The 13,083-nt window shown below is 32.8% G+C and overlaps 1 protein-coding gene across 7 annotated transcripts in view; it reads left to right on the top strand.

Annotated features, from left to right (window-relative positions):
• The window catches only part of LOC135132916 (voltage-dependent T-type calcium channel subunit alpha-1G-like), a 117,266-nt gene that overhangs the window by 48,714 nt on the left and 55,469 nt on the right, over positions 1-13,083 (top strand). The window lies entirely within an intron of this gene.

Below are 13,083 nucleotides of genomic sequence, written 5' to 3' on the forward strand. Positions count from 1 at the left end.
CTCTGGAGGGATGTTTATCGGCCTGGGGCGGTAAATTCGATTGTTGGTGGGGTTTATTTGCTTGCAGATTGAGATGGTGGGGATCTACAGGTGGCTCAGAAGTCGCGTGGAGAATGAAGCACGATTGATTTATTCTTGAGATTGGTGAATAATTTAACTTTCATGATGACGCCATAGTCGCGGATATTTGTTTCAACTACGTCTTTAATTTTTTGCCAAAGTAAAAACTTTTATGAGTTTTGTTATAGTAAATGTTCAGAACAAAATGCTCTTAAAAGTGTGTAGTTATAACAGCTATATTTTGTTTTTGTAAAGCTTTTACGACTTTCACAGTTCGAATTCTTTTTTAATGTACAATTTACACATACATTTTAAATTTGCCCGGCGCATCCACCATTTTCCAACATAAAAAATTAATTTCTAAACATTTCAAATACTTTAGAAAAGTAACAAATTTTAAAACAACAACAATCAAAAGTTTGTTCCCAAATTATTATATATAGACCAAAAAATGTAAATTACTTGTGCCAGATCATATCAAGGAAAATTTTTCCGTAAATATGTCAAATATTTCTTATATCAAAATTTCGCTGGACGTCTGAGTAACAACATAATAAGTAACGATTTCCGCAAACGCATCAAGAACAAGATCAGTGTAATTGGTTCCATTATCTTCAACGAAATGTCTACTTTTGTATTAAATATTACATTGCAATAATTTTATTACCCATGCGATTGATATGAAAACTTAATTGCATTTTACTTCTATTTTATAAAGTTTTTACGTGAAAATCGTACCGCAATCGCTGTATTTGATTAATACCTGGAAATGTCCTTAGTGCCTTTTCATTCATGTAATAAGCATTCACGTTCGGTAGAAGTAGCTGACAGAAACTTTTCTGTGGTTAAGTTGCAATCTTAAGATCACTAGAAACTAAAGATTGGCATCAACTGTCTAATTTTCTAATTCAAATGTCAAATCTGACTTGTGTGGAAAAAAACAAAGTTTTTCTAGTTTCAACACGCTTCGTTTCAAGAAAATCCTTAAATACAGCGTGGAAACAATTTCCACAAAAATAGTCACAAGAAAACCCATTTTAAAGAAAAAGAGACAAGAAATATTTCGGGGTTATCAAAAAATTACAGAGAAAAATGGACAACGTTTGGGTAAAACGGAAACAGTTAAACTGGTGGCAAACATATTTTCCGTAAAGTTCTCTGGTGTTGACGAGTGCTTTTCGAATTTTAAAATAATACCGATACAATGGCGCCGGTGCCGTTAATATTATAATCAGAATCAGAAAGACGACTGCGCAGAAAACATTCGGCTTTGAGAATAATTGTACGTAATACACGCATAAATTTAGGTTTCCGAAGGCAAAGTTTTTCACATTTTAAACACGTTATAGCTACCACGCTACCAGAATCAAATTTCTAAGGCGGTATCTCCAATTGCGTGATGATGATGAAGATTTACTTTTCATTTCCTTAGATGAGACATAGATATATCAAAACGGATCTGTGGTAAAATCGGCCGTGGGTAAAATTGTGGATACATGATGATGACATCAAATCTTGTCCTCCTAAAAAAACTAGTGAAGGGAAAAGATTCACAATTTTACATGCGGGTTCCTCTTTGGGCTTTTAGAGGGAAGTAATTTTCTCCTTGATTCAAAAATAGATTCAGCAGATTACCACAAAACCATCACATTTTCGATGTTTGACATTTACTTACTTACATGTCACATTTTTGATACCTACTTTCTGATACATTATACACTAGAACAATTATGTCCGCAGTTACACAGCTTAAAAAAAAAAGTTACCAAATCTAGTTACATCTACCGAACGTGAATTCCTTATACCTAATGTTGTTAGAAAAAAAAATGGTCGAAGGTTATTTCGATAGAATTTCTCTCGCCTCTGTAGTACAATAAAGCATATCCAACATTTTAGAACAATTTTAAAATTTATTTTGCGAATTTTATTTCTTTATGCTAACCCCTATAGGTTCAAATAAATTAATTAATAAAGATATGTAGGGGAAGAGGGCCCAAAGCGGGCACCATAAGGAAAAATATTAAAAAAAGTCGTTTATGGATAATCTAGATCCTTTAAATTTTTATATTATAATGCTTGATTTAACCCTTTTCAATGATGCATAACTAAAATTGAAGAAAGTTTATTAAAAAAAAAGTTACAAGCAGATAACTAAATCTTTACAACTGCCCGCTTTGCCCTACGGGGAGGCCTAAAGCGGGCATTCAGCTAGGGCAAACCAGGCAATGGTTAAGGTTGGCGTCGGGTTCGGTTTCGCTCTATACTAAATACATTGAAAACATTGTCGGGGTTTCCGGAATTGCATTTTAGAAATACTGAAGTCTGCAACCAAACCAGAAGTTAAGTAAGCTCACTTTAATAGATTTTGACTTTTCGAGAGTTATTTACCTCAGTCATGGATTTTTTTAGGATTATAAATGGTATCAAAGGAAAGCTGACACTTTTCCCCAGAGGACCTTCTATCTCAAAATGCAAACCTCTTCAGCACTTCGTCAAAAAATGCATCAGTGTGCCGATTAAAGTGTGATGTAAAAGTTGCTCAACTTTATATATTTTTTTTTTGTAAAAACTGTAGACTAGATATGAATATAAATATGAAGGTCCCCTGGACTGAAGTTTGGTAATTCGAAATATAATTTTTTTAAAGCGATATATCTCGTATTTTTCTTTTTGGTTTTTTCACTTCTTAGACTTCGTTTTATCTTCAGCAAGTTCTTCTTTTATAATTTGTTTCACAGACTCCACATTGCCTTTGTTCTTCTTTTCGAAACAACTATAGATATTTAGTAAATACACTAGAAGCACAAACCGGACAAGTGCCCGCTTTGCCCTGCCCGCTTTGCCCATTTCGACAATTAAAATTGCAAACAACATCTAAACTCAAAATGATGCGACAAGTGGCAGTTAACTGCTACCTTATGGTAGCCGAATAAACACAAATTGACTAACGAATTTCATTTTTAGTTTAAAAATCACAAACATTGAAAAAACCGATGTGACACACTTTGCAATATTTTTCAAAACCATGTGAAAATTATTTATTTATTACAGCACATAATTGGGTACTCGCAGGAGACCCGGGCGACTGATGTGAAGTATGCGGGGGGGGATGCACTATGTCCGCGCGGTTAGGGCGCACCATCTTTTGAAACGCCAAAACTAAAGAGAGTGCCCGCTTTAGGCTCTATGCCCGCTTTAGGCCCCCTTCCCCTATGTAATGATAAATTAACTAACTATAAAGAAGCGTGCTAAGTGTATGTTTCAAATGAGTTTTCTTTCATAAAATTTTGTACTGACGTCATCAACATTTTTGCAAGGATACATACATCAATTTTAACACGCTGGTGTAATATTAATAATACGAGCATCATATTCCGAAATTTTCGGGAAAATCAAGTGAGCCGTTTCTGATTTAATCAATAAAATAAATTGACTTCTTCATTAATGTTTTTTCGAGTCATCTGTGTAATAATAATACGTTTCCGCTGTAGAAAAAAATATTACAGACATTTTGGAAAGAAAAATCATTTAAAAATTTTGACTCTGACAAACTACAACGTAAAAACATGACTATCTACTAACTACAAAAAATAAAATACAAAACAATTTTGAAATTATCCTTTACTGATTTCGTTTCGTTGATGTCACTTATTGATTTATCCATTATACCGGGTGTCTGGAAAATGGCGGATTAACTCTTCAGTATATTACATAAGGATGTTTCGAGAGTCCCAAAAAAATAATAAAAAAATTATTTATGATGTATATTACGAAAAAACCACTAGTATCTGGGTGGGCGGGGCTAGTACCTGCTATGATAAGACTAATTTTAGCAAGTGACATACCCCCTAAGAAAAGAGAGGGCGGGCGGTTGGCGCTCCAAAAATAGAAGACCGAAGTCCCCAAAATTTTTTTAAATAATAATTTACAAAAAATCTCCATGGGCTCCCAAAAATACACCATAGGTACCCAAAAACTGCAGCAGGGAGACCTATTTTTTCGTACTCTAGGGGTCATGAAAAGTCGAGAAAACGTAAAAGTAGAGAGTTGGCCGACGGACTCGATTACAATACTTCCTTTGCTTACGCTCGGGAAGTAAAAATCCGGTTCAGTCCGAATTTTTCAAAAATGTTTAATTCGCCACTCTGAACACGCTATATTTTTTACTTTCCAGAATTTATTTAGAATTTTTGGCCAACTCTTCCAAACGCTCACACTTTTTCACATTTTTGACATTTTCTAGCATTTTTCGAGCATTGTGGAAAATTAACTGACACATTTTGTGGTATATTTCGGACGGAACAGCACCTTTTACACTTCCGTCAAAATAACACGATATGAAATTTTTGTAGACAAAAAGAAAATTATTATTAATTTTTGTTTCACAAAGTACAATTGTTTTAAGGATATATTTTGTGGTTTTTATATATTCACAAAAATGTATAAAATATGTTTATTTGAGACAATAGTGAGTTCAGGGGTGCGATTTTGTTTCTCGATCCAAAAAAACTCGATAGCGATAAAATCTCGTTTGCTGATTGGTTGAGATGCTACGTTTCTATCACATTTCTCGATTTTGTCACGAAATCAAGTCTTCATGGGGTGATATTTTCTCGATAGCTCTGAGTAAAGTGATAAATTTTGGAGACATAACCTCGAAATTTATGTCAAAATAGAAGTTCAAAATCGTAATTCTGAGTTATAAGTTCTTAAAATTAAGGTGATTGTAAACTTTTGAGCATTTAATAATCTTATATGCAAAGAATAAATCCAAACTTTTGCATTTAAAAGCTACGCGATGACGTTTATCGCAAGTGATAATTTATCATATTTGTTTCTATAACGATAAAATATGGGTACCGATAAAATGTGGTAGTCTTTTTCTTTAGCATCTGAAATTTATATTTTCGTCCTTGTCATTTATCGCTTGGATATCGCTTCGTGTCGTATCGGTAGAAACGATAAAATATCGGTACCGATAAAATGTGGGGTTCCCTTTTGTTATAATTTTGAAGAAGTTTGAAAGAATCTCGGGGTCTACTTCTGTTTCGATTTTGAATAAGTTTGAAAGAATCTCGGGGTCACCTTTTGTTTTGATTTTGAAAAAATTTTAAAGACTCTCGGGGAACATCGGAAAACTGAAAAATTTAAAAATGAAAACTCGAAGAGTCGCATATCTTAAAAATGAAAAAACAAAAAAAGCTCAAAAAATCGTTTCAATTTCATCCTGCAACAAGACCTTAAATTTATCCAAAAATAAAACACCAGGGAACCTAAAATTAACTGCGAACATAGGGTTTTGAAAACTTTGACAATTTTTTTTGCCTCAAATATTTTTAACTGCTTACTCGATTTTTTTTTACTATTTTTCCCAGACTCACCAGTTGATTGTTAAGAGCGTAGCGGAGAGTTAATCCGCTATTTTCCAGACACCCGGTATATGTTAAATTAAATGATTTCAATTATTAATATTTTTAATGAAATCATATGGATATTAAAATATTATTATCACACGACTTCAAATTTGTAAAACGGTGAATTTTTACAAAGAACGAGTCGGCCAATGACCTTATAAAACAAGTTTTTTTATACCATTTTTCTAGTGAGGAAATTTAAGTCTTTATTTCAAAAAATCTTCAAAGTAAACTTAGTTATTTTACAGCCTTGCAAGTTACTATCAAATGTTGGCACAACGAGCTAAACACTTTTCTATTTTAAATCAGGTTTGAAACGAAATATAAGTTTACCTTACAGTTTTACTCACCATGGGTAAAAAGTATTACAAAATTAACATGAAAATCGTTCCACATTGTCAAAAATCAAATATCTGTCGAATTTCAATTAAAATTTGTGAATTATCAGTATATTTTTTGCTAGCTTCAGATAACTTTTGGCACAAACAAACTCTAATTCAGTTATTTTAGCGTTTGTAAAAAAAACACTTCCAGAAAAATGCCACTGAGTCTGATATCGCTATGAGTTGATTATAACCAGAGTTAGGAATAGCCGAAATGATGGGGAATCAATCACACAAATATTAAATACGACGGCGCGACGTCAGGCGATAAATTTCACGAAAATTGTGATGTTGAACAGTCGTTTTAAATTTTTAAACCTATAAAAATAGTAATTCTTATTAGAAATTCCCGAAATTGTAGGCCACGACTGGAATAGCGCTGGCGTGCTGACGAAGACTGGTTATAACATAACCTATTTCCCCCCTCCCATTTGAAACTTCAAACATTCGGTTGAATCGAGTAAATTTTCAAATGTCTGATCCAGTCACCTGAGAATTTGTTGAAAGGACAAACTTCAAGCAGAAATTAAAAAGAAAACACAATTTAGGTTATGGTAAAACCACAACTCGAGTAGTATGTTCTAAGAGACGACATACGTAATTTGCTGACGTAACAGGTAGCGAAAACTACATCAGAATTTTAAAAAATCACAGACTATTTTTAAGGCACAATGCAATGTTGGTGTTTTTTTTTATTATTATTTTGGCAATTACTATATTTATTTTGATAAAAATACGTTCTAGGGTATTTTCATTTAAGTTTAGTTGCATTTTTTAAATTTTTACAAAAACTGCTTTTGAATCCAGAAGTCAAATTAAATATGACTGCCCGTCAAGGGTTGTCAATAACTAATATTACATTGCTGCCACTACAGATTTTTTAAATCCCTATTAACGTTGTGACACTTTGACCGTTCACAACCTTAATGAAAAAACTTTATGTCATACTATTAAATCAGGAATGCCAACCCACAAAACAAGATAAAATAACTCTAAATCATTAAATTTTTTTGCGACTTAAATTGAAATAACGAAATCTGTAATATTGATTTTTCTTGTTTTATTATCTGTAAATTTTCTTTTTTCATTTGATGTGTTTAGAATTTTTTATTTGTTGTGGTTATATACTAGAAAATGGAAATATATTTTGTATAGTCGAAAATGGTGGATGCGCCGGGCAAATTAATCCTTATATTCGTACAAAAAGTGTATTGATAAAAACTTTACACTTATAATTTCATTTTTTATAGAATATTTACTGTATTAATACATTTTCTAACGGGTATTTTTTTAATAAAGCAAAAATACACAAAATTTTTGGAAAAATCATTGACAGTAAATAAACAACAAAAATTAAAAAAATCTTTTGCTTAAATTTTCGAAATTTTTAAAACAATCTGTTCTTAAATTTATCCAGGACTAGAAAAAAGTTCAACAGGAAGTTTAAACTCGTCTGAAACAGAAAAATTCGCATTTCCCTTTAATGCCGTGATCTTTTGTTTCCACCTTAAATTTAGTTTTTTACTGTGGTTTCAAAAGTCTAAGAAAAAAGTTTATTTATGTTTTCAGCTCAGAACATTGCTTTAAAAGACTTTTTCAAAACATTGTTTTGTGAGTTGGTAGGCCTGACTGGATACATTTGTCACGGCAAATTGAAAGTCCAATTTTTTTACCTATAATGACCAAATCTGTTATATACTTCGTCTCAAATCTGATTTAATTAGAAAATTTTCTCAGATTTTGAAACCACACAGAATGCGATAGGCAGAATGAAAATATAAATTTTACTTCTTTTTGCTTTAAAATCAAATTTGAATTCATTAGAACTCGATGTGCCAACATTTGACACTAATTTGCATGGCTGCCAACCAAAGCTGTCAATATACCTAAATTTATTTTGATGATTTTTTAAATTAAGACATAAATTTCCTCAATAGAAAAAATGCTATAGAAAACTTCTTTTACAACGTCACTGTCACGCTCATTCGCTGTAAAAACTCATCGCAATCACACTTGAGGTGTATAATAATAATAACGGAACTCAAAAAATATTTTTTAAATGTTTATATTATTATTCATAAAAAATAATATTATGCTTTCATTGCAGCAAAAATTATTAGACATTAAAGAAGATGATCTTATTTCAAACTTTGATTCAGAAAGGGTGCAAAAATTAAAACGTTGCTATGGTTATACTCGTGTTATAAATAGTATATTATTAGCCAAGGTTGCAGAGCCAAGCATTCTAGACCGAGCGCAAATTAGAACCCGAGACGCGCAGCGTCGAGGGCTCTGAAGCGCGAGGTCTAGAAGTGGCTTTGCAACCGTGGTTAATATACTATTTTTTTCACTAGTAGAAACCATAAGACAATAAACTGAAAAATAAACGTTCAATTTTTTGACACAACATGATTTTGTTTTGATTTCTAATCAAACTTAATCTAAATCTTCAACACAAAGAAAACCGTTTATATTTGTCGCTGAGTTAATCATTTTATCTTGTACCATCTACCAACTACCATGCGTATACTCAAGTAATGTTTGTAGCACACATTTGTTCATTTTTTAAGAAATAATCACATCAAACATTGCGTACATAACCTCAATTTTTCTTTTTGAACCGGTGGTAGCAAAAGTTGAATTTGCTACCACTAAATGAGTCGACATTTGCATGCGTCCAGGCTGCTAGTGAAAAAAAATATAAAAATGAAGAAATATTTTGAAACTATTGTTTCATTAATAACCAACCCAACCAAAAAGTATTATACATTTTCTGTCTAAATTCTTGACATACAAAAATGTTGGTACGATTGTTAATCAATGATTACGCTAAAATTTAACTTTCTTAGTAACTTATTTTAATATCAAAATTCTAGGGCAAACACTGGCATTTATTTCTTATTGTAAAAATTCTAATTTTAAACACCCATCAATACTGCAGTTGCCCTGAAAAATAATCGCACTTATTACATTTAGAAATATTTTTTCTTGTGTTGTCTCTGTATGACTTATAAAAGGTGATGTTGAAAATGGTGGATGCGCCGGGCTAATTGAAAACTATAAATTTGAAAACTGGCATTTATATTTAAAAAAATAGTTCAAACTGTGAAAGTCATTAGCGTGCATCTGTAATAACTACATACTTTTAACAACAATATTTTCTGAATATTTACTGCAACATCATTTTTAATTATTTCAATTGTTTACAGAAATTTCGGAACGCGATTTTCACCACTGTTTTCAGCTTACAAATTCTACAAATCTAGTGCATCTCATTTCCGACGTAAAAGTCGGCAATCTTGAATTTTCTAACCAGAAAACAGTGGTGAAAACTGCGCTCCGAAATTTGCTTAAATAACTGAGATATTGATTTTTAAAAATACGCGATAAAAAATTTCATCAAAATTAAAAAAAAAGATGATAATAAAATTTTTAAAACACTTTATTCTACAGTTTGCCACTAAGTTTTAGGTGCATCAGATACCATAATAGCAGAAAAAATGGCAGTTTATTTCAATGACGTCGTTTTTTGTTTCTGCCTTAAATTTTTCTTAATTATAATAATAATAATCATACCATTTATTGCCCGACAGAAAATATTTTCCATTTATAGGGCAATTAAATTTTCACTGCTATGTCGAAGAGAAATTTATTTACGAATATTTTTTAAATACATAATTGTAAAAGCAAAGTGTGGACTCATTCAAATATTTTGAAAAATCTGCTTTTTATTATTTTTTGATAATCTAAAACTATTTTTAAAACTAAGTAATAAAAATAATTAAATATAAGTAAGTGTAAAATAATTCTATTTACTTACAGCATATCAAACGAATCTATAAAATAAGTAGGTAAATTCCATCTGTGACCTGAGAAATTTCAACCTATAATGTAAATTCACTAATTGTTTAATCCATATTAATTAATTACCTTGAAAGGGTGCGAAGAAATCAAATTTACCCAACAAAATTATTGTTGGGAATTTTAAAAAGCAGGCCTCTATATATATTTTTTTAGACTGTGTTCTATCGTTGGTGATTTAATTGTAATTGCCCTCTGTTGTACAATATTAAGTCGATCAATAACATCCCTACAGTGACCGTACATACGAGTCATACAATTATTTTCAATCCAGCGCTTTAGCTTTTAATTAATGTTTACTATTCCAGAGTAAACCCGGCGTTATACCCGAGTCCGACCCTGCCGCGACCCTTCCCCAATTTCGAAAAAACGCGCATGCTTGCGGTTGGCAACACTGCGAATGCACACTGATCATTTTCTGGGTGACGGATGTGTTGCATGCTGGATCGATCTGTCTGCTGTGAGGCGGCCGCTTCGTCGAGATCCTGAACAAAACTGTCCACTTGTTGCTTATTTGAAAATCTAAAATTAACATCGCCCGAGGTGGCAGCGTTTTTGCTACGGAAGCCACCATATTAAAACTGAACAAATGACGGTTTCGCAGTTCTTTTCCTTTCTGAGTTCAGCATCTTGACATTTAGTCCACACAACGCAAACTGTCTAATTTCATCTGAGTTTCTACTTTCTATATAAATGCATTTAAATAGAAGGATCATGTTTGTCTTAGATTATATGTTACACGTGCATACACAATCAGAGTCTATTGATATAGCTGGCGGCGATGGCGGTGATTTGTTCCATTCAACTACATGAGCTACATCCATCACACTTTTAGAAATATACGACTTCCATCATTCATTCTTGAAATTGGAGCCGTACACGTGACGCTATTCAGATGGTTATCAAAAATAGATAGAACTCAAACGTCGACACAGACGGAACCTAAAGAAACTTTACATCGTCGTGCTATATCAATAGGAGTCATACATTTTGCATATCTCTATACTGACATCCAGTCGCTACATCTGGGCTAACTTTTGGTTGCTGGCGAACCGTCCAGACACCGGCTTTTCAATAACAGAGACGTATCGACCGTTTCCCCCTATTTTAAAAGATGAAGGTTTAACCACTAATAAAGACGAATGTATCTGTGCCGCGAAAGATACATCATTTTCTCCCTCAACACTATAATCACTAATCACTTAGAAATTTATCCAACCTGCTGCGCCAAACGATGTTGCTGTTTCTCCCCCTTGATAAAAAATTCATCGAACTTGTACTTGAACACCGATCCCTTGTGATTCTATTTGTACAATACAGAAGTAGATCTAAAGCGGTAAGAAGCGATACTTGACAATAGAAATTCCATTAAAGCACGGTTCGCAGGAAATTGTTCCCTTCGGCTCAGAATCGAGGATCAGCCGAAATAGTTGTGAAGACTTGACCGAAATGCGCTTGCAGTGTTTTTCTGGATGTGTTTTTCAAATCTGCATTATCCGATAAGGCTTTTCACGTTTGAAAAGTTGCTTTGATGTGCTGTAGATACAATTTACGAAGCAATCTCGTGGCTGATGCTCGTGTTATGCAAATGCAAAAAGTTTTAAATGCGGCGGTTTTGGAATTTTTTGCAAAACTGGTATTGTTTGGTTTTGTTTAATCCGGCAGGTTTTGTTTATACATGGAACAATAAATAAAAAGTGTTTTCGTTGCATAGATGAGAATTTAGCACTGCGGAAATAGTTGAATTGTAAAATTGGGTATTACAATGATTCGAAGTTATACCGGGTGTTTCAGTCAGGGATCGCTGCACCTGTATATGTAATAAGGATTGTCTGCTATCGCTAAAAATATGTATACTAAAAAAAACTGCACTTTAATAAAATACTGACTTTTTTATTTTTTGACCAAAATTACTTAAAACTAGATTACTAACAATTTGTTAACGTTTAAATGAAAATTTTGCAAATAATTTTAGTTACATCAGAAAAAATCCCTACATTTTTACTGATTTCCATAACATTGTGTTCGATTACCGGTTTCACAGCCGGCCCGGTTCAAGGTTACAAGTAAAATCTAGCATTCGTTGTTTTAATAATCACTAAAAAATACAAAATATACCGACAACAGAAAACCGTACACACAAAAATTTACAGTACTATGCTGTTTGTCAGACATATATACAGGGTGAGTCACTAATCGGGCGTTCTTCGATATATCATTAATTATTATTAGAGATAGGACAAAAGTCCAATACCAAAGTTGTACAGTTCTTTGAGGACTATAGTTTAAATAATTTTTAACTATACATTGTATTTTGTTTTAAGGTGTAACATATATTGCACTTTAGTTTTTTTAATGAAATACCCTGTATACTTCTACATATTTTGTAGAGAAATATGGACTTTTCCATTACACTCCACTAGGTCTGACAATGAATGAAAAATTCAGCTTCCCCCCTTGAGATAGAGTGGTGGGTGTGACTTATATTTCGCCATTTTTTCTTAATATACATAGTCTTCTTTTGACAACAAGAAAGTTAAAACATGTTCGAAATGGTAAATTTCTATGGGGAAAATGGATTTTGCAATTACGCTCCGCCCCTCAACTTAACAACGAATGAAAAACTAAGAACATCATGTTTCACATAGCAATTTTTGTAGAAACAGGGATTTTGATATTAAGCTCCGCCTCCTGGCTAACGATGAATAAAAAAAATCATCACAATTGAGAGAGGGTGGGTGCGCGGGGCTTCTAATCTGGATTCTGGATTCTAAATTTTATGGGTGTTGACCGTAGCCAGTCGGCACTTAGCCCTCGCCTTTGGGCCCATTGTACCTCCTGGTTAACAACGAATAAAACAAAACATCACAATTGAGATAGGGTGGGTGGGCGGGGTTTATATTTTGCTTCGTTTTCAACATACGTAACTTTTCATGTTGTGAAAAGAAGTCTACATATATTAAAACAAAAACGCAAAATGTAAGTCCTCCCACCCGCCCTATCTCAATTGTGATGATTTTTTTCTATCCTCCGTAAACCAAGCAAAACTGTAAAACACGTATTTCTTTCAAAGTAATTAAAAACATGTTTTTGAGTATCATGTTGTTCAAAGAATACTACGTATATTATGAAAAAAAAAGGCAAAATATAGACCCCGTCCACCCACCCCATCTCAATTGTGATGATTTTTTTTTATTCTTAGAAACTTAAAACACATTTAAAATGGGAAATTTTTGTAAGGAAAGATGGACTTTTTCACTACACTCCGCCCCTAGGTCTGACAATGAATGAAAAATTCAGCTCCACCCTCCCCCCCCCCCCTCTTGAGATAGAGTGATGAGTGTGGCTTACATTTTACTCTTTTT

This window comes from Zophobas morio, unplaced genomic scaffold (assembly GCF_036711695.1).
Source record: "Zophobas morio isolate AGI-343-1 ecotype UQ-CSIRO unplaced genomic scaffold, CSIRO_AGI_Zmor_V1 ptg000021l, whole genome shotgun sequence".
Lineage (NCBI taxonomy): Eukaryota > Metazoa > Arthropoda > Insecta > Coleoptera > Tenebrionidae > Zophobas > Zophobas morio.